The sequence below is a fragment of the Danio rerio genome, chromosome 14 (genome assembly GCF_052040795.2).
Source record: "Danio rerio strain M-AB ecotype USA chromosome 14, GRCz13ab, whole genome shotgun sequence".
In the NCBI taxonomy this organism is placed as follows: Eukaryota; Metazoa; Chordata; class Actinopteri; order Cypriniformes; family Danionidae; genus Danio; species Danio rerio.
Genome location: NC_141034.1, coordinates 11,799,574 through 11,827,464, shown reverse-complemented (window position 1 = coordinate 11,827,464; position 27,891 = coordinate 11,799,574). Strand labels below are relative to the sequence as shown.

At 36.2% G+C, this 27,891-nt stretch overlaps 1 protein-coding gene and 2 long non-coding RNA genes across 9 annotated transcripts in view; 1 reads left to right on the top strand and 2 right to left on the bottom strand.

The window, feature by feature from the left end:
- LOC147840776 (uncharacterized) overlaps positions 1 to 27,891 on the bottom strand; it is a 1,215,461-nt gene that overhangs the window by 509,720 nt on the left and 677,850 nt on the right. The window lies entirely within an intron of this gene.
- The window catches only part of nexmifb (neurite extension and migration factor b), a 156,481-nt gene that overhangs the window by 37,813 nt on the left and 90,777 nt on the right, over positions 1 to 27,891 (bottom strand). The window lies entirely within an intron of this gene.
- Positions 16,009 to 27,132, top strand: LOC147840780 (uncharacterized). 2 transcript variants are annotated; one of them, XR_015507189.1, is made up of 4 exons: positions 16,009 to 16,520; positions 22,563 to 22,961; positions 23,074 to 23,716; positions 23,767 to 27,132. It is a non-coding gene; the product is annotated as an uncharacterized LOC147840780 (long non-coding RNA). The 2 variants fall into 2 exon arrangements; XR_015507188.1 differs by lacking the exon at positions 16,009 to 16,520 and having other exon boundaries at positions 22,198 to 22,961.

Genomic DNA, 27,891 nt, shown 5'->3' with positions numbered 1-27,891 from the left:
AATTTCAGCAAATTGCAAATGCCTAAGTACATCTTTGCAAATGACTAAGTACAAGTAGCCGACATTAAGCACAATTTCCAAGTAAATAGATCTAGTTGATCTAAACTGATTGCTGATTCTCAGTTCAATGGTTGTTCTCTCCAAAATATGTCAGCGTCATTTCATTGTATATGTCATTACATGCACAATAGTCTGTTCAAATGTCTAAATTAGTCGAGAACATAATACCATGAATACCATATATGAACGAACGAGGAATTTCTCACATCTCAAGTGACCAATCAAGCACGGTAGGCTGCATATAATTTTCATTGTTTTTTGTTTGTGTGTTTATATTACAGTATAATTTATTTTATTCTGATGTATGGAAATTACTTTACAGTTTTTCTTGTTTGCTTTGACCTGGTTAAAGAAACTAGGTTCCACTTCATTTTCATTATCACTATCCCAGCAGAGCAGAAGACCAGTCTTACAAATGTGTAAACCCTTTCTCATTGGGTTGACACATTTTCCCCACCATTTTTCAAAACAGTTAACACAGATGTTATTGTGTGTAGTGTTTTGAAAAAAGTGTGTTTTAAACCTGCAATTTGAGTGTAAAGCAGGAATTGTGCTTGTAGTTTAGCAGAATTGGTTCAGGGGGTTGGTGCATCAGTTACATGTTGTAAAAATTGTATCTGTAGTACAAGAAATTGTGTGTAAACAACTAAGAAAAACTTTAAAATACCGTAAAAAAGAAAATAAAAATAAAAAAGGAAAAAAATTAAAAATAAAAAAGTAGCAGAAAGAAGCAGAAAAAAGAAAAAAGTTATAAAATACTGTAAATATTAGAGAAAACACATGTAAACTAATATACAGTCAAATCTATTGGGAGTATAGGACATAGCCATATTGACCTCCTCCATCAATGCTGGCACAGAACAACACAGACCATCCATCGTTTATATAAGGTTTGCAGAATGATGGCTAATTGAAGATTTGTGTGAAGGAGTGTCAAACCGGTGCTTCAGTGATTTCATACTGATGTTGGTAGTTTTTAATAGTTAGGAATAGATGGATTCTGTTTGGTTACCAAAACTAAAACAATGGAGTTTGGACTGCTTGAATGACATCTGTGTTAACTGTTTGGAAATATAGTGGGCAAAATGTGTCAACCCAATGAGAAAGGGTTTACACATTTGCAAGACTGGTCCTCTGCTCTGCTGGGATAGTGATGAGGAAAATGAAGAGGAACCTAGTTTCTTTAACCAGGTCAAAGCAAACTAGAAAAACTGTAAGCACATCAGTGTTCAACTGTTCTTATAATTGTCTACTGATGTGATGGCTTGTGTGTGTCATTTGAAAACAAAACACCATTTTGAGAAGAAATCACAATTTTTTGAATGTAGAGTTTCATTCTGAAGAAGAATTAAAGAGTTTTGCCCAATGTGTGTGCGTTTTATAATTTGTGTGTAGAGTTCTGACAATATGAGACCTGCTTACAGAAAATGTGTGTAAACAATTGGAAAAAAACTGTAAAAAACTGTTTTCAAAAAAACTGTTTTCAGCCACAGTTTGAAAAATGCCATGAATGCAATATAAGTTTAATCAAAGCATTTCTTATTCTGGATCCAATTCTTTACAAAAAGGCCACTTTGACAGCCCAAATAGAATTCACGCTGAGTTCTGTATTTGGTTTTTTGTTGTCCATTGTTTAATGATTAATTAAAAGAGCTCATATACTTGTTTGCAAGTTGTGCTGTTTGAAGGTAAAACTAGCTTTTGTTGCATATTTTAAATGTTTTGACACGGTATGTGCATTTTGCAAGCATAATGTTTCATTTTGACCATGAGTGCCGCTGTTTAGGCCTGTGTGTTAACTGTTTTGGAAATGTGGAATTTCAGTTGCATCAAAGCAAACAAGAAAAACTGTAAGTCATTGTGGTCCAGTGGTAAGCACGTTGCGTTATGATGCTGCCAACTCGGGTTCGAATCGTAGCTAATTTATTTATTTTTAAATTTATTTTTCATTTTTAGTGTTAAGACATATAATACTGTTTGGGTTACTTATGTAGGTGTAAATATTTTATTAAATTTTTTTTAGTGTGACCACCGTTACAAAGGACTGGATATCTATAAAAAATAAGTACACATAATATATATTATAATAATATACATCACACATAATATATATTTAGATAATGCAGAAAAAGGACATTGTGATGTTTGAAACAATAGTGTTGGCAGATTTTGCTACCCTTTAATCTTCTCATATTACGAAAAAACATTTTAAGTTCTAAAGCAGCTGTTTTCTTGAAAAAGACGTGATCATTAGAAACTGAATTAGAAATGACCTTATTTTAATATAGTCAGTCGTGATCTGAGGTGGGCCGGTCTAAGGCTTGAAACTCCAGGGCTGAAAAAGAGTTCCACTCCACCCTGCTGTATTATCATCATTACTTGTTTAGCACAAAAGTTCGTAACATACAAAAACGTGAAAAACAAAATCATACCTACGAAGTGTTCTGCTTTTGTGTTTTGTTTTCATTGTTTTCTTGTTATTACACCCATACACAGCGTTTAGATCCAGCATCTTTACATTGATTTTAGTCTTGACTAAATGAGGTTAAATGACTTTTGTCCTGGGAGCACTGTACAAATGTGGCGGTGATATTGATGCATGCTCTGGGTCCACATGCGATATTTAGTGTATATATCTATGTTTCTTCTAAGTGCAGTTGAATGAAATCAAAGTCATACAAAACTATGTTTAGACGTCTGTCTTGGATACTACACTTAAAGGATTAAAGTCTTTAATGAATTAAAAAATCCTGAATAGATTGATATTTTACAGCTGGCAAAATGGTTTAACAGTATAAAAAATAAACTAGTAGAAAGTTAAATAATAAAAATAAATGATAAAGGGAAATATAAAAAAACAATAACAAAATCAGTGATCAGAGGACACAGAAACAATAACTGCTGTCTTTCCTTTTGTAAAATTGGTAGAAAAAAGAAAACACCTGTAATAAGCTTGGCTTTACCAATCTGCTCCAACTAAATAGGTCTCAAGAGTCGAATACCAACTTGTAGCTTTAACAAACCCTTTGTCAAAATGTAATTGACAATTGCCCGTTAGCCTATCAAAGCTCATTATGACACACTGGTAAACTAAACACCCTAAGGCTTCAGAATCAAAAACACTGCTGTTTAAATCAAGATACATCTATCTAATATAGCTCCGCAACTGTTCCAGTGACAAATCATCAATACATCTTTAGCTTGAGTTTCCTCAACAATATTACAGTGTGATCATCAGTATTTGTTTTCTGTTATTGCTTTTATAACAGTGATGTTTCTTTCAGAGTTTCTTTTGCACTTTAAAAAGGCATTAAAAGTGAATTAATAAATGAAGATTGCTGATATCCAATTGCATATTGGTTGGATACTTGTCCAAAAATTCCAATCACTGAAGACTAACACTAACCCTGAGGGAAAAATGCTGAATATATAAGGAACAAATCATATTATAAAGAGTGTTGACATCTATCAAGCCCCTAAACAAAATCTATTTTGTTTTGTTTTCTGTAACGCAAATTACTCACACATACAGTACATGCACGCAGTTAAAAGTTAAAAAGTGAATCGTGTTTTCAAATGTTGTGTATTTATTTATGTTTCTAAGTAACTGGATGAGAATGATTATGTGAATCTGGGCAGTTGACATTATCTGAGCAAACCTGTCTCACGACAGTCTAAACCTAGCTCACGTTTCGTTGGAACTCGCAGTTCCTCTCTACTAAGCAGGATTACTGGGGCAACAACGGCCCACATTAGTAAGGTAAAACTATCCTGTCTCACAACTGTCAATGCAGCTCACGTCCCGTTATCTTATGTGAAAACTATCATAAAACCTGACAGGAATTTGAGGGAACCGTTGGCAAAATAGTTTTTTAAGTTTTAATGCCAAAACTGCAGTCCTGAATACACTTACAAAAATACACCCCATAATTCATATACATTTTCTGAATATTAAAACAACACAAATTAATTTAAGACTAGAAGCACTACCTGAAAAAACTCTTCAATCACAGTTTTAAGAGCAAAAAAACAATAACTTCTAGTTGATCATTTGGAAAAGTGGCTGAAGATCTTTCAGATAAATCATCTGTTGAACTGCATTCCAATCATCACAAATCATGGGTGTCGCTAGGCTCATTTTAAGGGGGCTGTAGCCCCTTTATATTTCTATTGAGCCCCCCTAAAACTTTTCTGATTAGCTCATACACTATAGACCAAATCATGGTCTCTGTCCCTTTAAATTTGATATGAAGACGGCGGCAGAATTCGGCTCTTCCCTGACTTTCGCTTTTCATTTGATCAGCTGTGCAGAGCGAGAGAACGAGGTGTGTGTTTATCGATAAATTGTTATAATATCTGCTTATTTGCAGTTCTTTGCTATAGATACACTTGTATCACTTATACCCCAATGCCATATAGGAGCAATCGAGTTTCCAATTTACTTTTTCCTCAGTGCTCACCTTTCAATAACACAAAGAGTTACACCAGCGAAAATTTAACTCTTAATGAACATTTTTTTATTTTTATTTCTAAAGGAACTACCATTATAAAGCACATTGCAGTGCATGTGGCATTATCTATACCAGTCAGGCACAGAAAGGATTTTTTGATAAACACAGTGTCAGAGCCACTTAGTAAATTTTATCATATTAACAGTCAGAGTCACTGACAGGGATAGAAACATCATGTGTTGTCTTGTATTTAAAAAAAAAATTCCCATTTTAATATTATGATTCGTGACAGTTCGTGAAATATGTAATTTTGTTTAAAAAAAACAGGAGAGGGCACATTCTTCAGCAGGATAGCGCTCCTTCTCATACTTTGGCCTGTACATCAAACTTCCTGCAAGCAAAGGTCAAGGTGCTCCAGGATTGGCCAGCCCAGTCACCAGACATGAACAATATTGAGCATGTCTGGGGTAAGATAAAGGAGGAGGCATTGAAGATGAATCCAAAGAATCTTGACAAGTGACAAGACTTTTGTCTTAGCAAAGTCAGACCTTACTGTCCTATTTAAATAATTAAAAATCAAGGCATGATCATGTTTTATTTTGGTAAACTGAGCATGAACTAGAGGCCTTTGCCTTTCATATAAGCCACTTCTAATACCAAATGATCAACTAGAAGTTAAGCTATTATTATTTGTTCCTAAACCTTGTATAGGCAATAAGACTTCCGTCAGGTATATATATATATATATATATATATATATATATATATATATATATATATATATATATATATATATATATATATATATATATATATATATATATATATATATAATTATTCAGATAATATACAGCTACTAATACTCACACATTTAAAGGTCAAATGTATGGATATAGTTTAAAAAAAATGCAGATTTAAAACTAATCAAATATATCATATATAATTTTCAGTTTACAATTTGATCTTGACATTTTAATTCATTTAATCTATGGTACATTTCTTCATATACAATGGAGAAAAAATAAGTATCACATTGTGGTTCCTTTTATAACTGGTATGCAATGTAAAATCAATACCAACCACATCTGTTTTATTATTGTGCTATTAGGTAATTGGCTGCTATTATTAGACAACACAGTGGGGTGTTAACTCATTTTAGTATAAGGGCCGAACTGAAGGAAATGTCCTGTTGTGTGGGCCATATTACCTTTTATTAAACGCTAATTGCTTCATAATGATGTATATGGCTAATAACAATTTTACTGTGTGTAAAATATATGTTTTTGTGTATTTGCTGGTTTAGGCCAGTCATGGACAGACCTTATTAATGTGACGCTAAACCCACCAGCAAATGTTCCTGTGTTAATTATTGATTCATTGACTCATTTAGAAATGAAACAAGTGAGTGTGCTTATGAATGGTCCATTGAGTCATTGATTCAACTGATTTGTACAGTCAAAAATAACACACTTCGATGGTGTGCAACCTTCTGCTCCATTTTTGAAAACATGTTTAAAATTAAAGTGTACTAATACTACATTTTTGTTGGACTGTTGTATTAAATCAACTCATTTGAGAGCGCGCTCATAATATGGGAGTGCACGCTTACTCATGTGATGGCTAACTATATCACTGTAATATAAAAACAACTAATGCAAGACATTTATGCTTATGTTTATGTATTATAATCATGAATTATAATCTCAGTCTAACTGCATTCTAATATGTCTATCTCAAAGCGAATTCTTGTGGACTCTCAAGATGTGTGTCACAACAGTAAACATTATATCAGATATGTATTTATAAACATTATTGTGAAATAATCCAGCATGTATTCTGATTATTTCTGATCATATAAGTAACCACAGAGCATCTAAAAAGAAGTCCAAGCTGTAAATCTAGTGTGCTGTTGATCTGAGAGCTGAAAGCAGGCGGACGGGAAGGGCTGAATTAACCATCTGTTCTCATATACCTCTCATTTTCCCTCTGCTGATATTCACTGCTTCATTGAAAGCTGCTTTAGTGAGGAGCTTTTGGTATCTCACTCCATTATATGCATCTTAATACATTCAATATGCTTTAGCACAAGTGAATTGGCCTGTAGTTCTTTAAAAGTTGAATAAAACCAACTGATTCTTTGTTTGAGTATAAAAGAGCACTCCACTAAAACAGACAGATAGATGATAGACAGTCATACAAGTAGATAGATAGATAGACAGACAGACAGACAGACATACGGACGGACGGATGGATGGACAGATGAAAAACAGACAGACAGATATATATAGACAGACAGAGACAGAAGGATAGATAGATAGATAGACAGACAGACAGACAGACAGACAGACAGACAGACAGTTAGATAGATAGATAGATAGATAGATAGATAGATAGATAGATAGATAGATAGATAGATAGATAGATAGATAGATAGATAGATGATAGATAGATAGATAGATAGATAGATAGATAGATAGATAGATAGATAGATAGATAGATAGATAGATAGATAGATAGATAGATAGATAGACAAATGGATGGATGGAAGAATGGATGGACGGACGGATAGATGGATGGATGGATAGATGACAGACAGACAGACGGAAGGACAGATAAATGGATGGATGGAAGGATGGATGGATGGATGACAAACAGATAGATAGATAGACAGACAGACAGACAGACCGACCGACCGACCGACAGACAGATAGATAGATAGATAGATAGATAGATAGATAGATAGATAGATAGATAGATAGATAGATAGATAGATAGATAGATAGATAGATAGATAGATAGATAGATAGATAGACAAATGGACGGATGGAAGAGTGGATGGACGGATGGAAGAGTGGATGGACGGATGGATGGATGGATGGATGACAAAAAGACAGACAGACAGACAGACAGACAGACAGACAGACAGACAGACAGACAGACAGACAGATAGATAGATAGATAGATAGATAGATAGATAGATAGATAGATAGATAGATAGATAGATAGATAGATAGATAGACAAATGGATGGATGGAAGAATGGATGGACGGATGGATGGATGGATGACAAAAAGATAGACAGACAGACAGACAGACAGACAGACAGATAGATAGATAGATAGATAGATAGATAGATAGATAGATAGATAGATAGATAGATAGATAGATAGATAGATAGATAGATAGATAGATAGATAGATAGATAGATAGATAGATAGATAGATAGATAGACAAATGGATGGATGGAAGAATGGATGGACGGACGGATAGATGGATGGATGGATGCATGACAGACAGACAGACGGAAGGACAGATAAATGGATGGATGGAAGGATGGATGGATGGATGGATGACAAACAGATAGATAGATAGACAGACAGACAGACAGACAGACAGACAGACAGACAGACAGACAGACAGACAGACAGATAGATAGATAGATAGATAGATAGATAGATAGATAGATAGATAGATAGATAGATAGATAGATAGATAGATAGATAGATAGATAGATAGACAAATGGATGGATGGAAGAGTGGATGGACGGATGGATGGATGGATGACAGACAGACAGACAGACAGACAGACAGACAAATAGATAGATAGATAGATAGATAGATAGATAGATAGATAGATAGATAGATAGATAGATAGATAGATAGATAGATAGATAGATAGATAGATAGATAGATAGATAGATAGATAGACAAATGGATGGATGGAAGAATAGATTGATTATGTATGTAAAAAAGATTTGTAAAAAAAAGTTATGTAAAAAGATTTGTTTATTTGTCTACTAAGTTGTTTTGCAGATCAAAATGTTCTTCTCCTATAAAAAGCCTCAAGCTTCACAGACATTACTGCTCAACAGATTTCTCTCAGTGAAGTGACACCTCGGGCCCGACGCACTAGTATCTAGCAGATTGGGTGATTTTAGACGATTGGTCATCTTCCTCTCGCTCTATCCGCCGAGGAGATCCAGTGAGGTGTTAAAAGTTGATTAGGTGTCTAAAGGTCATATAGCCGAAGCTGTCACTATCCCAGAGAACTGCAGTCACAGACTTAATGAGCCAAATCCTGCTGTATTTACTGTGTTTAATGGACATTTGGTCATAGGGCCTGGAGACGAACCGCTGTAGTGACAAACGCACTAATTGACAAAAACCCTAGCCAGAATAATTATTGACAGAAAACAGCAAGTACCAGATGCGTAGATCCAAACCTTCTGTTTTTTCTACAGCATTCATGTGATAAAAAAGGTCAGTTAGTTTGAATGCATTTATTATATACGCATTTCCTGTGTTTGTTTGAGGGAATGTATATTAGCGTTGGCCATTTCAACCACAGCAATCAGGAATGTTCAATCAATGCCAACAGAGTGTCAATTTGACACACTATCACTTCAGCACTGTCATCAATTCCATTTTTACTGCTGTTTTTTTTCTTGTTGTCCTTTAACACAACAGCTGCTGGGTAAAAAAAATGGGAAGAAATCAGCTGCTTTTTATTAGGTGTGTCACAACTATTGGGTCTGTAGGACTGCTAAACAAAAATAGCACTGGCGATTAAGAAAGCAATATGAAAATGTCCTGTGTTTGCTGTGCTTGGTTGGAAGCCTGTAAACATGGCCAAGACAGTGTGATTATACACTCACCGGCCACTTTATAAGGTACAACTAGGTCCAACTGCTCGCTAACGCAAATTTCGAATCAGCCAACCACAGGGCAGCAATCCAATGCATTCAGGCATTTAGACATGCTCAAGACAATCTGTTGTAGTTGAAACTGAGCATCAGAATGGTGACGAAAGGTGATTTAAGTGACTTTGAAAGTTGCATGGTTGTTGTTTGACAGACAGGCTGGTCTGAGTATTTCAGAAACTGCTGATCTACTAGGATTTTCACACACAATTATCTCTAGGGTTTATAGAGAATGGTTTGAAAAAAAAATCCAGTGAGCTGCAGTTCTGTGGGCACAAGTGCCTTGTTGATGCCAGCGGTCAGAGGAGAATTGCCAAACTGGTTTGAGCAGATAGAAAGACAACAGTGACTCAAATAACCATTCGTTACAACCGAGGTATTCAGAAGAGCATCTCTGAACGCACAACATGTCCAACCTTGAGGTGGATGGGCTACAGCAGGATGGTAGGGTATGTATTTGATATAAACAACATGAAAGCATGGATCCATCGTGCCTTGCATCAATGGTACAGGCTGGAGGTGTAATGGTGTGGGGGATATTTTCTTGGCACACTTTGGGCCCATTAGTATCAATTGAGCATCGGGTCAACACCCCAGCCTACCTGAGTATTGTTGCTGACCATCTCCATCCCTTTATGACCAAAGTGTACCCATCTTCTGATGGGTTCTTTTAGCACGATAACATGCCATGTCATAAAGCATGAATCCTCTCAGACTGGTTTCTTGAACATGACAATGGATTCACTGTACTTAAATGGCCTCCACAGTTCCCAGAACCAATCCGATAGAGCACCTTTGGGATGTGGTGGAACGGGGGATTCGCATCATGGATGTTGTGCAGCCAACAAATCTGCAGCAACTGCGTGATGCACTCATGTCAATATGGACCAAATTCTCTGAGGAATATTTCTAGTACATTGCTAAATCTTTGCCACAAGGCATTAAGGTGGCTCTAAAAAGCGAAAGAGTACTAGTGAAGTGTCACTAATAATGTGGCTTGTGAGGGTATATACAGTGCCTATAGATAATCATCATATCCTGTGAAAATCTATAACTTTAATCACATTTACATTTACATTTACAACTTTACAGGCACAGGTTAGGAGAAGGCTATAAAAACATTTCAAAGGCTGGAAGTTATTTGAAATGTGATTTGATGTCGGTCTGTATGATGAATAAAGTAATTATTACAAAGGATGATGTTCTATAGGCACTGTAGCTATTAATATTCAAAAATATTCAGTTGTGGTAAACTAACCACCACTGTTGGGAATATGCCATGGTTTCATAGTCCTGTCTAATTTATAGAGAAAGCAACAATGGTCAGACGGTCTGAGATGAGAGGTGCTGATGTAGAGCACACTTTTGTCATTCAGACATGATTCTATTTAATGAGCAGTGCCAGGAAGTATAGATTAGACAGTAATTCAGTGTAGCAATTAGGCTCTCATAAATCAGACAGACCGCACATCAGTATTTTCGGCTGAGGGTGAGAAATTGAGCTTAAGCAGTAAACTGGTGTTTTATTTGGGTCGTTAACCTTCATCTGAGGAGGTATCTGCATGACTACTTAGCATCTCACCCAAACATTTTAATAATTTTTAAAATAATGTATTCACTCTCAAGAAAATACTTGGTGTATATGACTTTCATCTGTCGACAAACATAGTCAAAGGATTTTTACATTTTATTAGCGGTGGAAAACCTTAAGGAATTCACCATCCGATCAGATTTCGGAAGTCACGATTCAATTTGAAATCGATTCTGACCAGCATTTTGTTTCTATTTCTTTGGCTGTGCAAATACCTTTTTCCAACATTATATTTAACTAGAATTTGACTTTTTATGCAAGAAGGTCACTGGTTTGAGCCTCGGCTGGGTCAGTTGATGTTTCTGTGAGGAGTTTGCATGTTCTCCCTGCATTTGCGTGGGTTTCCTCCGGGTGCTCTGGTTTCCCCCACAGTCCAAAGACATGCGGTACAGGTAAATTGGGTAAGCTAAATTGTCCGTTATGTATGTGAATGACTGTGTATGGATGTTTCCCAGAGATGAGTTGCAGCTGGAAGGGCATCTGCTGAGTAAATCATGTGCTAGATAGGTTGGCGTGTTATTTTGCTGTGGTGACCCCGAATTAATAAAGGGACTAAGCCAAAAAGAAAATGAATGAATGAATAACTTTCTGTGCTTTTGTTTATGATTGGAATGCACGTATAACAGTACTGCCATTTAAATATATATATATATATATTTATTCTATTAACATATTTATATTTAGCATGAACAAGCCCTAAATAAAACTTTGAAATGTCAGATTATGAGAAAAAAATATAAAGAAAACAAAAAAAAAAAGCCTTACGCCCCAATCACACAGGGCGTCAGCATCAACGCTTGCCATTCACTTTTAATGAGTGAGGTCAGGCGTTGCCAAACTGCATTGTGGATCCGTCTGTGCTGCTTCAGAGGCGTTGCTCGCTGCAGAAGTTGGGACTACTTAAACTTTTTAAGCGCCGACGGAAGCGTCAGCCAATCAGATCGCTGTATGCAAATACACCAGCTAGACAGAGGCCTATTGCTGACTGAATTTCATTGGCTGACGCTGCTATGAAGATCGCTTCAGCCCCAACTTCAGACACGCCTTCAGTCAAGCGTTGACGCTGAAGTCCCATGTGAATGGGGTGTTACTGTTTTATTATTTTGTTTATAAGCTTTTAACAATGAAATATGTTCAAAGCCAATATAATTATATAAAAATAATATTTAGAAATTTTATTGCAATTGCTTTCAGCTCAGACCCACAGATTTTAAAGATCTAGATTTAAAACATAGTAGCCATAGTAGTACACAATGCTTCATTGATTTTTACTTTCATTTTCATTTTCTGTCCACGTTTGCAGAACACAAGCCACCAGACTGACCTACAATTCTGTTGTAGTCAGGTTTCATGCATCATGTTAATTGCACCCTGTCTGCATTATGTAGTGATTTATAAAAACACCGGATGACAAGAGCAACATGCGCAGTGTCTGTGATGACTCCAGGTTTTGCTTTGTGGCATGGCAGGAATTGGAACAACTCACACCGGACAAGAAGCACAGCACCGTGCCACACAGTGACTGTATAAAATATGGACGACACGACATTGCCTTTTCCCATTGAACACTTTAAAGCCAAAACGCTTCAAGACGACCATAAACTGTCACAAAAGACTGCTGAAATTGGAGCCTGGACATGCGCAGTAGGACTGCCTGATGGAGCCAGAGGAGGAGCTGGGGAATCAAGCTTCCAACCAAACGCTTGTAGGTCAAATCAACTACGCCGCCTGAACTTCTCACTTGACTGCCGGTATCTGCACTATAACAAAGGCTTGCTAATGTAAATATAAGCACTTACACTTAAAAACAGGTAATAATATATGATATTTAAACTGTGTGATGTAAGCTGTTATAATTTAATAAAAGCAATTGGACTGCAGAAATAAACCATCTTTTTTCTAGCCTGAGTAACACTTTTGTTTCGGAACCTGTCTCGTTTGCCCCGTTAGCATGGTTCATTTGGCATAGATGAAATCAGCAATCGCGCTAGGATCCGCGCCAAATCAATCGCTCCAAGATCGCCTGAATGAGGTAGTCTCAGCTAGATTGAAACAAACTCTTGAGCCTATTGATTGCAGTGAGAAAGCGATACGATAGAAGCGCGGTTATATCACAGTGTTTTATGGATATGTAATAGGCATACGGCTATATGAAGAGAGATTTATGAGTAGGGCGGGAAGTTTCAGGAGTCTCCCGGATACCCACAAATGAGTGATAATCTCCCAATTTTCCGGTTAGAAACTTTGCAGTGTGAAAGCGAAGCGCACCAGGAGCAAAGAGCAATATTGTAACAATTTTAATCCCTGTTTTGGAACAACTGAATCGATTCACGGGGGTAAAACCACCCTTAGACTAATATGAGCACAAAAAATATTTCTCTTATAACAGGGTTGTTGGTATTTGTTACCTTCACAGGGGTAGAAATAACACTTGAACTAAATATAAATATATATATATACTAAAATATGAACAAAAATATATAAACAGCACATACATTTTTTGAAAGGTTTTTATTTTTAATTAGCAATCAACAGGACCTAAAATATAGCCTACACACCATAGATAATGATAAACCGTGCGGGGAAAATCGTGTGTATAAAAGATTGATACAGCAAGATTTCTAAATATCAACAGGATATTTACACATCCTATCCCTGCACTATATAAAATAATCCTCGTCAATTTGTACAATAAACTTCGCAGTATTAATACATCAACTGATGTCTATCACCTGCTGCAACATCGCTTGTATATTGTTTATCTTTTCTTTGCCTCCGTTTTCATTTGGTTTATTCAATGCCTTCATTACAGTATTTCTGGCAAAGAGGAATTTACATTCATTTTACTGTTTATTAGGAGTTTTGAAATAAAAAGCTAATGGTAAATGATGTATAAAAAATAACAAAACATTTACAGCTTTATTTGTTATTTAGGATTCGGTTTCTAGAATTTTAATATTTTATAACAGCAAATTCATTAGATTTACTCAATAACATGCCGAAACTCAAAATGCAGAGACGTCCTTTTAATCAACGTTACAGGAGATCAATGTAGGCGTCGGCTAACGTTCGTTTTGTCTTCCTAATTATCATTTCAGACCCATAAAAAGAATTACTGCCATAACGATCACCTGTACTTTCCCCGTCATGGCTAGGACAGGCATGTATCAGCAAACTAATAAAGCCCCATAAAGCCCTGACCTTACCGGATAAACAGTGTTCCACCAGATCCTGTATGTCAGAACGTAAAGTTTACTGCTGAGCTCATTTCATCATGGTAAAATAACACAGAAATCGAATAATAACACTTCAATCCTACCGATGCTTCGCTGTCTGCTTTGAGAAACTGTCAATCCCAACTGTCAATCTTGATGACATGCCCATCATTAAATTACTGCTAAAAACATACTCTCTACAAAAATAAAGATCTGCACCTTTATCAGCATGATAACCAGTGCCTTAATTGACCAGAACCATCTTTCGGGACATTTTATTGCAAGTGTAATTATTTTTTTTATTTGGGCTCAAGTCTCATTCATTAACACGGAGGAGGCGGGCTTTATGACTTTTAGTACTGCAGCTAGCCCCAAGGCGATCTAACGGCCGAGACCTTCACTCAAAAGCAAGCGTGTGGCATACTTGGTGTCATATATTTAAAACAATTAAGTGAATCCACTAGCTTATGTACATGTGACAGTCAGTGCTTATTTCCAGACTTATGTGCTTATTTCCTCCCCTATTGGGTAGGGGAGCTTTTATGAAGCTTCGAGAAGTGCATAACTCAGTTGTAAAAATAAGGTAAATGTGCATTCGTAGTGGAAGCTCTAGGAATAAACGCGTCTCATGGGAACCACTTACCACAGTTTGTTTTTCCAAAGAAAACAGCTACGAAAAAGAAAACTAGTCGGCTTGGTGTTGCATAACATTGTACAATATACAACCCAAAATCAGAAAAAAGTTGGGTCAGTATGAAACACGCAAATAAAAAAAGAAAGTAGTGCTTTCAAAATTGATTCTGATTTGTATTTCATTGCAGACAAAACAACAAACATTATTTAATGGGTTCCTTATTACTTTGATTGTTTTTTTTTTTCTGAATAACCACACATTCCAATTTCGCTTCTTGCAACACTTTATAAAAAAAAGTTGGGACAGGAGCAATTTAGGGCTAGTAATCAGGTAAATTGGTTAAATAATAATGTCAACAGGTGATAGATGGGCAAAGATGGGGCAGGGATTGCCCGCTTGCCAACAAATGCATGAGAAAGTTATTGAAATATTTAAAAACAATGTTGCTCAAAGAAAGATAGGAAGACATTTAGATATTTCACCTTCAATAGTGCATAACATTATTAAATGATTCAAGGAATCTGGAGGAATTTCAGTGCTTAAAAGACAAGGATGAATGCCTAAGGTAAACAACCATGATCTCCAATCCCTAAGGCTGCACTGCATCAAGAATCATCATTAATCTATAAGCAATATCCCCACATGGGCTCAGGACTACTTTGGCAAACTTTTGTTAAATATCAGAATATGTAGTTACATCCACAAAAGCCAGTTAAAACTGTACTGTGCCAAAAAAAAGCCCTATGTTAACAATGTCCAGAAGTGCTGGGGTCCCATCACACAGTAAAAATGTGGTCAGATAAATCAGTACTTCAGGTATTTTTTGGGAGAAATTGACGCTTTGTGCTCTTGACCAAAGAAGAAATGGATCATCCAGACTGTTACCAGCAGTCAGTCCAAAAGTCCGGGTCATGGTATTGGGTTGTGTCAGTGCTCTTGGAAAATGTAACTTGGATTTCTGTGATGGCACCATTAAGGCTGAGAATTACATAAAGTGTTTGGAGCACAATATGCTGCCTTTTTTCATGGACACCCATGCATATTTCAACAAGAAAATGCAAAACCAAATTCTGCACACATTACAAAGTCCTGGCTGCAGAGGAGGAGGATACAGGTTGATTGGCCTGTCTGCAGTCCCAACCTGTCTCCAATAGAAAATGTTTGGCGCATTTTGAAGTACAAAAACCCCATACTGTTGCCCAATTTAAGATTTGTTTGCAGGAAAAATGGGAAAAAACTACGCATGAAACACTTCATTATTTGATGTCTTCAGTTCATAAATGTTTTTTAGGTGTTGTGAAATGGCAAAATTACATACTGGTAAATGCTTTACTTCTCCAACTTTTTTTTTTTTTTTTGAAAATGTACAGTACATGTTAATTTTGAAAAAAAAAAAAAAAATCACGGGGAACACATTAAATAATGGGCTTGTTGTATTGTCTGCAATGAAATCCAAGTCAAAATAAATTTAAAAAGCACTGCTTTTGTGTTTATTTGCATATTTCCATTTTGTCCCAACTTTTTTTGATTTGGGGTAATGATATTCTTACAATGCTGCATTCTTTCTTCTGACATGTGTCTTACATTCTGTGTCATACACTGAGTCAGCCGAGAAATTGTTGAGAATGCACATTCTGCCACTGGAGGTAAGTGATTTTCATTCATTTTCTTGTCGGCTTAGTCCCTTTATTAATCCTGGGTCGCCACAGCAGAATGAACTGCCAACTTATCCAGCAAGTTTTTACACAGCGGATGCCCTTCCAGCCGCAACCCATCTCTGGGAAACATCCAAACACACATTCACACACACATTCATACACAACGGACAATTTAGCCTACCCAATTCAACTGTACCACATGTCTTTGGACTGTGGGGGAAACCGGAGGAAACCCACGCGAAGGCAGGGAGAACATGCAAACTCCACACAGAAACACTGACTGAGCCGAGGTTCGGCCCAGCGACCTTCTTGCTGTGAGGCAACAGCACTACCTACTGCGCCACTGCCTCGCCAGGTGAGTGATTTGTGTTTCTAATTTAAACATTTGAAAAAAGCTGTTACAAAAACACATAAATCCACTTTGTTAGGCATAAGGTAACACACTGGTGGAATATAAGCGAGTACAATGAGTATACAATGGATATTATGTGCTGTTGAGGTCATTGCCCAACACCATTATACAGCATGTAAGAGTAAATGAATAATAAAAGTCTGAAAGAAGAAAATCATTTACAGCAATTATGGCTTGAGGGTGAGTAAATTATGGGGTTTACATTTTTTGACTGAACTAATTTTTAAGAAATTTTTCAAAAAAAAAATATAGAACAATAATAAAATGTTCAGTTTACATTAAAGTTCTCCAGAGACCTTCTAAGAATGTATCAAACTGTAAAGCTTGAGACGGTGATGAAATCTGCACTGGAAAAAAAATTCTCATCAAACGCACCAGTCAACTCTGTTCATAATTGTATTTCAGGATGTGGCTTGAGGCCCTAATGTATCACCCTGTCTCAAGAGACAAAGACTCTTAATCTGATGCTTTTTTCTCCATGCCTTTCAATCTGGTAGAATCCTGACCAATTCAGCCCTTTGTTATGTATCTGCCTGACTGGTGCATTTTGGTCAAGATGAACATCCTCATCTCATCTTGCTCAAGTCTTTACCTTTTATCTTCTATTGCTCAAAGCGCTTTAGAATCTACACCACTTCAGAATAGAAAACGCTCACTGGAAACAGGAGGCAAAAAGAGGCAGCATTAAAAATAAAGCAATTTCTGAGATCTTCTGTCTTTGCCTTGAAACATGTAATAATACTATGCATTAAGGAAATGTATGGCCAAAGTTTTACATATTACAATTAATACACAAGTCATGGTGGTAACAATTCTCATTACTCAAGGATACAATAGAAACAGAAGAAGCAGATTTATGTTATAGCAATAACACAATCGCCAATGCTGAGAATTCAATGCTCAAAAGCAATTATTTTTCGTATACATAATTACAGTTATCCTCTTGTTTTAGCAACATAAAGAAATTAATCACAGTGCAATTTAATGCTGTGCAATTAGACATGCACAATATATATTGGTGGCTCAATTTTCAATATCAGCGGATTAATGCTATTTTTGTGTCTTTGAGTTTGTCAAGGTTTTTTAAACCCCAATACCCAAAACTTACCTCAGACAGGCTTAGTAACAAAAACAAAATCTAAATTAAATAATAATCCTAATGAAAAATAAATTTAAATAAAAATTATTCAACAATTCACATTCAACAACTTCAGACTTCCAAAGCTTCTTCAATATCTCAATTTTTCAAAAACACCTCCCAGATATCACAAAATTCAGAGGATTTTTCCTTACTATATATGTAAGCTTTCTAAGAGCCAAACATGTTATTAGGTTTCTTAACCAAAGTCCAATGGAGGGGCTGTTAACATTTTTCCAACATAAAGCAATACAACGCCTTGCTTGTATTAAACATAAACAAATAAATGTTCTTTCTTTAGTAGACAAAGCACAACTGTCTTCATACATATTCAATATACATAATCCAGGACATAAAGGAATCGGAATGGAAACAAATTGTGAAATATATTGAGTCACCTCTACCCAAATCTTTTGTATCTCCTCACACTCCCGCACACAATGAAATAATGTATCTTGTATCTTTTTGCATTTCAAAACAAAAGATCAGGGATATTAGGGTTGAATTTATTAGTTATATAAGTTCTCATTACCTAATTATATTGCAGCAATCTCAAAAAGGAGTTTAATGTTTTTGTTTGTGTGTAACAGGTATTAAATTTATTTATGTTTTTGTTATAAATTCACGCAAAATCTTTGTTTTGTTGGTCATTAATATGTGGGAAATAAAGAAAAAATGTTTTATTTTTGTTTTGATGCGTTTGGCGCGGTGACGTCATTGACGTGCGTTGCCGCGGTGACATCAGTGACATAGCGCACGCTTTGCTTCAGTCTGTCGGAGGACAGAGCAGAGCGAGGTAGGCATTTACTCCTGTCCCGTGGAAAAATGTGTATAAAGTACAAAAATATATAATTTAGATAAAGTGAGTTTTGTTATAATATGTTATTTCTGTTATAAAATGTACATGAGTTATATGAGTGTGTTTGGGTTCTTTATATCGTGTTTTAACCTGCCAAACTGTCATTTCAAGCAGTGCACAATATTAGCATGAAATTTAGCCTGTGAAATGTGTATTTTAATTGCTGATTTTCGATCTCTTTTGTGTATGAATGTTTAGCAATAGCAGGCGTAAGAGGAGTTTTAAGAGAAGACTAACTGCATGTTCTGTTTGTGCAGGTATTGTTTTTTGTGTTTTATGTGTCTGATGTTTAATGTGTTATATAAAATACTGGTAAATGTTATATGTTACATATTAAGTGGAGTTTTTGTAACGCATTGGGAAGTTAGAATATTGACTAGATTAATTAACAGTTTTATAATGACTTTTTTTATTATGTAATATATTATATATATTATATATTATAATATTATGTAATAATATTATGTAATATTTTATATTTACTGTTTTGTTTTTGCTTGAGTCTGTCGGAGGACAGAGCAGAGCAAGCAGTAACAGGCGTAAGAGGAGTTTTAAGAGAAGACTAACTGCATGTTCTCTGTTTGTGCAGCACTTGAATAAATGAGCCCGCTGAACCTGCAGACAGACTCCAGCTCTTTACTTTACTCAACACAACGCAGAGGGGTAGTCGAGCCGTTAAGACCGGCCTCGGCTACATTGGTGCCGTGACCCGGATGGGAGTGAGGTTTAGGGGGGTGAGTGTAACGTAGGCCAGCTAGTGTGTGCTGTGCAGGTAAACCTCACTCCTCTGACCTCTAAAGGTGCTCTAGCGACAGACGACAGAGGCCATGGTCTTTAGCCTCCTTGGTAGAGCAACCGACTCCCATGCGGAAGGTCGCCGGTTCGTAACCAGCTCAGAGCGGGTTGGGTGGCGTAGGACCGGCGGGGTTACATGTGCATTCAAACTAATTAAATTCCAGTACTTGGGAATATAATATCCTCTACTGGAATATCCATTTTTGTAACTTGGATCCATGCTAGTCTTTTATTTTCAGAGTTTTCTTTATGATTTTCTCTTAATATGTTATATAATTGTGTAATTCGTCCTTTGATGGAACAATCTTGTTCTGTAAGAGTTTCCAACGACGACCCTGGGGGGAGCTGTGTTAAATTTTTTTAAATGTGTAAAAAGATAAATGCTATTTTTAATATTACCTATTTACCCCCAATAATGATATAAGATGTGAGCAGCAATTAGGGCTGAGCAATTAGATCAATTAACTTGAGTGTGAAGTTTACATTGATTTGTTTGAATGAACATCGGTTTTCACTCTAAAGCCTGACGCTCGCCTCTGGTCTCTCGTAGTTCCGCCCACATTTGCCATAGAAATACACAAACAACATGGCAGCAACATAAAAAAACTAATTCAATTAATTAAATACAACATGGCTGTACAAGCACACCCAACAAAAAAATGGCATAATTCACTGCTCTCAGTCACGCATTCACTGTCAGACACACAAATTTGAAACTGCGCACCACACTTTGTATTACTCACGGTGGGAAGTAATGAATAAGACAATAATGGAGAAGACAATCATATGAAATAAACTGTTATCAATGTAATGTTGGAACTCAATGCTGCTGTTTCCGGATAAATTACGTGACCCAGCCATAAAGAAAAAAACATTCATTATTAGGTATCGTAAATATTAACGCTGTGACAACTTGCTCAGTGCATAAATGTTAGAGTGCTGTCACACCTTGACTTTTATTTCAAAACCTGGTGCATTTCCCCAGTTAGTGCGGTTCATTTGGCCTCGGTGAATGCAGCAATCGCGTTCAGATCCGCGCCAAAACAGTTGGTCTGAGATCGGCTAAATGAGGTGATCTCCACTCGATTTAAACAAACTCTGGAGCGGATCGATTGCAGTGAGAAAGCAATACGATCCGAGCCAGGCTATATCCAAGAGTATTATGGATATTTCATAGGCATATATGGCTATATGAAGAAACAATTATGAGTAGGGTGGGATGTCATTCCCACCGGTAAATGTGCGTTTCATGTCAAATACGAAAGTGCTGAACTATTAACGAGAGCTGTTTATCCGTTGACCGAACTGCAGTCTTAGTTTATCTATTATTTCTTTCTATAATGTAAAGCCTATAATGCATAACCCATCTGATATGTATGAGAAAGTCTTACCTCTGATCTATATTTAGTGACAACGTCTGAGGGTGTCACCATTCGAAATGAAAGCACAGCTTTTCTCTTATAATGTCTTTTTGCTCATCTTCATAAATTAAAAAAAGGATGCGTGACAGCCGAGCAGGACTGTTCAAAATAAACCTTGAAACTCTGACCAATGTGAGGAGAGTTTACTTGCATGTGACTTGTTTTATCTCTTTTGGTCTGTGTTTAATGGGGTTTTGAACTGTATTCACTAGTTCAGACTTGATTGGGATCATTACGGGGCATTGGTAAGAATTCACATAATCCAGGAGTCCATTCAGAGGTTTTTAATGGGTGAATTTAAATATGCATGTGTGTGGTTTACTCATAAGTTTGGCTTTGATACATTTGGCGAGTCAAATACCTCTCACGAGTCCCCAATTGCACTCAAGCGAAATTACAAGTTGCATCAGTCTCTGGGTGTGGGACTAAGGTATAGCTGTCAATCATCCCTAAACTACTATTAAATCCCTAAACATTTTCCACAGTCAGTTAAGAAACTTTGCCGTGTGATAGTGAACCGCACTAAGAACAAAGACTAACACTGTAACAAGTTTAAACCCTGTTTTGGAACAAGAGAATCGATCCACAGTTGTGAAAGCACCCTAAAGTCTGATTTATACTTCTGCGTCAAGCGCATGCGTATGCTGCGATGCAGCCTACACATTGACGCATAGCCCTACGCCCTAGCCATCAGCGTCACTGACGCACACCTCTCAAAAAATGTAACTACAAGTGGCAACAACGCATAGCGCAAGCTCTGTAATTGAAGAAACTCGACACAGAGGAACATTAACACGTCAGTGCCAACTAGTGTTTCGGAAGTGTAATTGCAGAACAACAGTAACAACGCGCAAAAGTATAAATGCACCGCTACGCACGTTGCATGCGCCGTAGGTCACGCCGATCACTTCAGGCAGAAGTATAAACCAAGCTTTGGTCTACCAGATGCAGCATCCCGACGCAAATAAATGCAATAAAATGTATCCCACTAGCGTAGTTTGAGTCATAAATAAACCTCTGATTATATGTTCATGTTGAAGTAAAACGTACAAAATAATAGGGAAATAAAGGATCTTGGAAAAAATCTCCTTTTTAACAATCATCACGAGTTTACTTTCATTGTATTTTAAAAATGGTTTAAAATATTATTATTATTATTATCATTATTATAAAAGCCGTGTATGCAATTGTTAATAGATCTTGTCCAATTTGACAGCTAGCAAGGTTCTTTAGGGTTCTTGAAGTTTTTCTCTAGAATTTTTTTATATTCTCTTATATAGTTATTATATGCTTATGCTAGTTATATAGGTTAATAACCTTCAACTTTTGTGTGAGTGGATAAAAACCATTTAGATCGTAAATCATTTTTTTTTTTTTGTGTGTGAAAAAATCTGGGATCTTTTAAAAAAGCCATATCAAAATGTATAAAAAATGTATAAGGGCTGCAGGGTAAAAGATATGAATAAATATTATTAGATATTACTATAAAATGGGTGGCTCAGTGGTTAGAACAGATTAGTTATTTCACAGCATGAAGGTTCGAGTCCCGGCTGGGCCAGTTGGTATTTCTGTGAGGTTACATGTTCTCCCTGTTTCCCCCACAGTCCAAAGACATGTGCTATAAGTAAGTTGGATTAACTAAATTGGCAGTAGTGTATGTGTATGAATGCAAGAGTGTATGGGTGTTTCCCAGTACTGGGTTGTGACTGGAAGGGCATTCGCTGCTTAAAACATATTCTGGAATAGTTGGCGGTTCATTCAACTGTGATGACCCTTGATAAATAAGGGACCGAAGGAAGTCGAAGGAAAATGAATGAATGAATAAATTATTATTATTATTATAAAATGTCCTATATTATTTTACATTACACAGATAGATAAATAGAGTCAGGCAGACTTTAGATAGATACCAGCGTTGGTTTTGATTGATAGATAGATAGATAGATAGATAGATAGATAGATAGATAGATAGATAGATAGATAGATAGATAGATAGATAGATAGATAGATAGATAGATAGATAGATAGGTAGGTAGGTAGGTAGGTAGGTAGGTAGGTAGATAGGTAGATAGATAGATAGATAGATAGATAGGTAGATAGATAGATAGATAGATAGATAGATAGATAGATAGATAGATAGATAGATAGATAGATAGATAGATAGATAGATAGATAGATGTATTGCATCTGTTCATCATGCCTGCTGTCTGTTACATCTCTGCTTTACTCGCAAACAGTAAAAACTAAGCTAATAAGTTGTTGCAGAGATACACACCGCACTGATATCCTTCATTTGTGCTATGAAGTTTTCAAAGCAGCAGTGGATACTGGAGAGCTGCATGCTGTGACTCAAATGAAGCGCTTTATTCACACACTGGATACGCAGATGTGCATTGTGATATTGAACATTATTCTATCTATCATTTCTTGTTGTCTCATTAAAAAACAGAAGTGCAGTACATTAACAGGAAACATCCTTTAGATTTCGTGGTATATATTTGTACAGTTGAAGTAAGAAATATTAGCCTTCCTGAATTATTAGTCCCCTGTTTTTTTTTTTCTTCACCAATTTCTGTTTAACGGAGAGAAGATTTTCTCAACACATTTCTAATCATAATAGTTTTAATAATTCATTTCTAATAACTGATTTATTTATTTTTTGCCATGATGACAGTAAATAATATTTTACTAGATATTTTCAAGACACTTCTATACAGCCTAAAGTGACATTTAAAGGCTTAACTAGGGTTAAGTAGGTTAACTAAGCAGGTTTGGGTTAGTAAGTCGCTTTGGATAAAAGCGTCAGCTAAATGACTAAATGTAAATGTATTAGGTAAGTTATTATATATTGATGGTTTGTTTTTTAGACTATCGAAAAAATATATAGCTTAAAGGGGCTAATAATATTGACCTTAAAATGGCTTTTAAAAAATTAAAAACTGCTTTTTATTCTAGCCGAAATAAAAAAAATTCGAATTTCTCCAGAAGAAAAAATATTATCGGAAGTAATGTGAAAATTTCTTTGCTCTGTTAAACATAATCTGGTAAAAATGCTTTAAAAAGAAAAAAAAAATCAAAGGCAGGCTAATAATTCTGACTTTAACTGTACATAAATATAGGACTATTCCTTATTTTTCACAAAGTATTTTAATAACAATCCAAAGAACAGTGTCTAGCATTTATCCAGATTTAGTGACACACTTTATCACACTTTATCCCCAAGAACATATTTTAAAAGCACTTTTAATAAGCACTCTTTTTTATATTATTTTTCTTTTGTGTGATGAAGTCTTTATTTAGTAGATTGTATTTAAAGGTGTACTGTTTAAGTTTGACACTTAGTGCTTGAACTAGGTATTGCACTCCTTTTTCAAAACACATGCAAGCACAGGTTGCCAGATTTACAACACCAACAGCAGTGTGCCTGACTGTTGAGCTTAAAGGCTGATTTAAGTCGTGTTCTAAATAACAGCTGTATTTAAATTTCTGTCATGTTTCGTCTAGTGCAGCTAAATTGCTTTTCACGGGAAATTTCGTAACGTAACGTGTTGTTAGGACATAATGTTACAATATAATCTGCTCACCTAATGTTTGCATTTGTAATATTTATATTATTTGCTAATTAGTAACCACCTCATATGGAAGTCTGCATCTCATTTTTGAAGGCTGTTACTGTCCACCAGATGTCGCATTTTGGTCATGAACACATACTTTGAGAGCCTTCCTGACTGAATGAAAGAAATATAATTGACTAAACTGGCACTGGGCGGGTTAAAGGTACCAAAACAAAGGCAGACATTCCGGGGGGTAACACATTTTCAAAGCAGAATATCTGACTTCAGCATTGTTTTTCAGATAAGCAAGAATGTTCACTTGGCATGTTTCTTAAATATCTGCAATCATATTATGGTATTTCTATGCTTTAGAAGAGTCAAAAACGTACATACAGCACCTTTAATACACAAGATATATTGTTAGTTGAATTTCCATACCCCAGATTATCAGAGGAGAATTTCTACTAAATTAAATAATAATTTATGAGTCTCTCAAAAATGCATACAGTAGCTCATTAAAGTCCTGTAAAGTGCATAAAAATATGCATTTTTATTCGATGTTTGATCTCAGCCGAAACACAATAAGAGGCTGGGACATAGAGTAGCTCCTCCCCTTTTTACAAAACACCCAATAGTGTTTAATTTTATGACAGCTCTGCCAGTGAGAGCGGTTTAGCTCAGGCGCATCAAATGATGTTCAAATGAGAAGTGTCTTGAAGGGGGCAGGGCATGCCAGATACTAGAGAGCATTTGATTGGTTATGATCAAGTAGCAACATCCCACTCTCCCTCGTAAAGCTAATACGAAAGTAAATGAAACTGCAATTCATCGAAATTCCACTAGTCTTGGCTCCATAATACAGCAGATCTCTATTGACCCCAATGTTAAAATTGCCAACTTTACAGCAGAAAAAAAAGGTGTTTACAGCCTGGTACAAAGAACTATTTTGCTGTATATAACTAATATTACACATCATGACAACTGAGGGTGAGGGGGGTGAATCTTTTTTATAATTCATCCGTTTCATTTATATTAAGTTATATTAAGTCTGCATAATTAAGGGCGTGGCCACTTGAGTGACAGCTAGGTCTCGCTGGTTTCTGTCTCGTCATATCAGCTGATTCCAGCTGATTAGCTGCTGAACTCGGCATATATATTGGGTTTTTTATTCCATGTGGCTTTACACAGTTACATGCACTTTAGGAAATTTTTCTTACAATTATCAGATTATATGGCATGGTGTGTGCACTTAATTGAGCTCACAATCCATTCACTAGCCTCCATTTCCCAGGTATATAAGATATGCAATATCTATAAATGTATTTGTTTTATTTAAGACAAATTATTATTTATAATTTTAAAACTTGAATGCACAATAGAATCTGACAGATTGATTAGCTGTTGGCTATTTACCTTAATCTTAGCCGACGAGCAGGCACAGCCATTTGAATCTTATTGGCTCGAGACTTCCGTTCTCATTCACTTCCATTCATTTTTAGACATTAAAAATGGCTTGTTTCACTGTTTGATGTTACAAACTGATATTTTCTTATTATATTATTTTACTTGGTCTGTATAGTCATGCAAACATTTGTTTTTTTTAAAGCAAGTAGTTTGACTGTTTTCTGCCGTTTATTATTCCTAGTCATTTCTCCCATAGGTGACTGAATCGGAAGTTCTAAAACAGTCACGAAAACAGGCGCATTTTAGAATAAGGTCAATAGAACCTATATAGCCTTGCATTGACTAACACAGACTATATTTGAAATATTTGGAAGTAGTTAACATTTTCCTCCAGTAGAAAAGCATCATAAGAACAATGCTTAGTGACTCAATGCAATACAACAGTGTTTTTAAAAGACTAACTACTTTATTGATGTAGTATACAACCAAGCACATGTGGTCAAAACAAACAAGTAGCAGGTAGTGAAGTATTACGCATTTCTCCCAAAAGAAAGCCTGTTTAAGCAAAATGCTAGCAGGCACTGCAGCTCAGCTCACCCTACGCCTCTTTGCACTTTTTTCGTTTACACCTGGTTGGCGCAATGACACACAAACAAAATGGCGATGGTTGGCCATGCCCAAATGTAGCTTCATTTGGCTCTTCGGAAACCTATGGGTGACATCACGGATACTACATCCATATTTTTTACAGTCTATGGTTATAATGCGATGAGAAACTGTAGTGTGAGGTGAATAAACCGTTGATCCATTTGGGCAGAAGTGACAAACTATTATGTTCATATCAGCTTTACATCTTCTAAATGTGAATTTTAGCACTGTTTTGGGGAACACTAGCATATAGATATCCTTAATACGAATAATATTGATACTAACATCTAAAAATACTAACATCTCCTCAACAATTATTTTCCTTATACATTCTGTCGTAAAGCTGGCAAGTCTTAAGCTAACAGCTTATTTCAATCAATTCTGAGTTCATGTAACTGCTCTCTGGTTAAATACAAGGAATCTTTCAGTAACATCTTAGTTTAGATGAATTAAAACACTAATTACATTTATGTGAAGCACATAAATAACTAAATAAATAAAGCAAGCAATTAGGGATCAAATCAAACTGTACATGCACTACTTAACTACTATGTCTCCAATAACATACAGTACATTTATAATAACTTATAATAGTGGCTTAATTCATAATAGCTTATAATAGATGAAAGAGACAAGGAGAGGTGAAGAAAGCGAGAGGTACACAAAGTGTGTTATCACTTCTAAAAATGGTAATTAATGTTTGATCTTGACATTTGCAATCTGTGGCTCTTTCAATTCGAGCTCAGCGCTTATTAACACACACACATATTAGAGTTGCTAATTAAAGAAATAGCCATTTTAATAAACCCCGGTGAAAACCCCACTTGTGCTGGAGTCGGTCTTTCTGTAGCCTGCCAATTAGAGGGAATTTTATTGGAGCTCGCTGCATCTGAAGTGTGACTGGAATAACAACAATTCTCCAAATGGCATGTTTTCATCCTGCTATCCGCCGCGTGGCACGGGGTCCAGAACGCAGGCTTGGAAATTTTGGTGCAAGGAGGCTCCCTGGCAACGCTGGAGCCAGAAACGGCGAGAGAATGAAAGAGCGGATGAGTGACACACTCTCTCATATCTGCACTCCAGGGAAATAACCCTGTAATCCAGCATGCACTATTACATTGACAGGCAATGGGCTTCATCCGGCGAGGATATGAAACTCCCCCTCCACGATTCCAAATAGAAAGAAAAGTAACAAAACCAGAGTGACACAATAACTCAAGACTCCATGCAAGCATCAGTGGTACTGCACGTCTACATGAGTGATCTTAAAGCGATGTGGCATATGAGCTGAAGAAGCTCAGAGGACGTCTGTCGCCTCGGTGTTTACCTGCTGCTGCTGACACAGCCCTCGC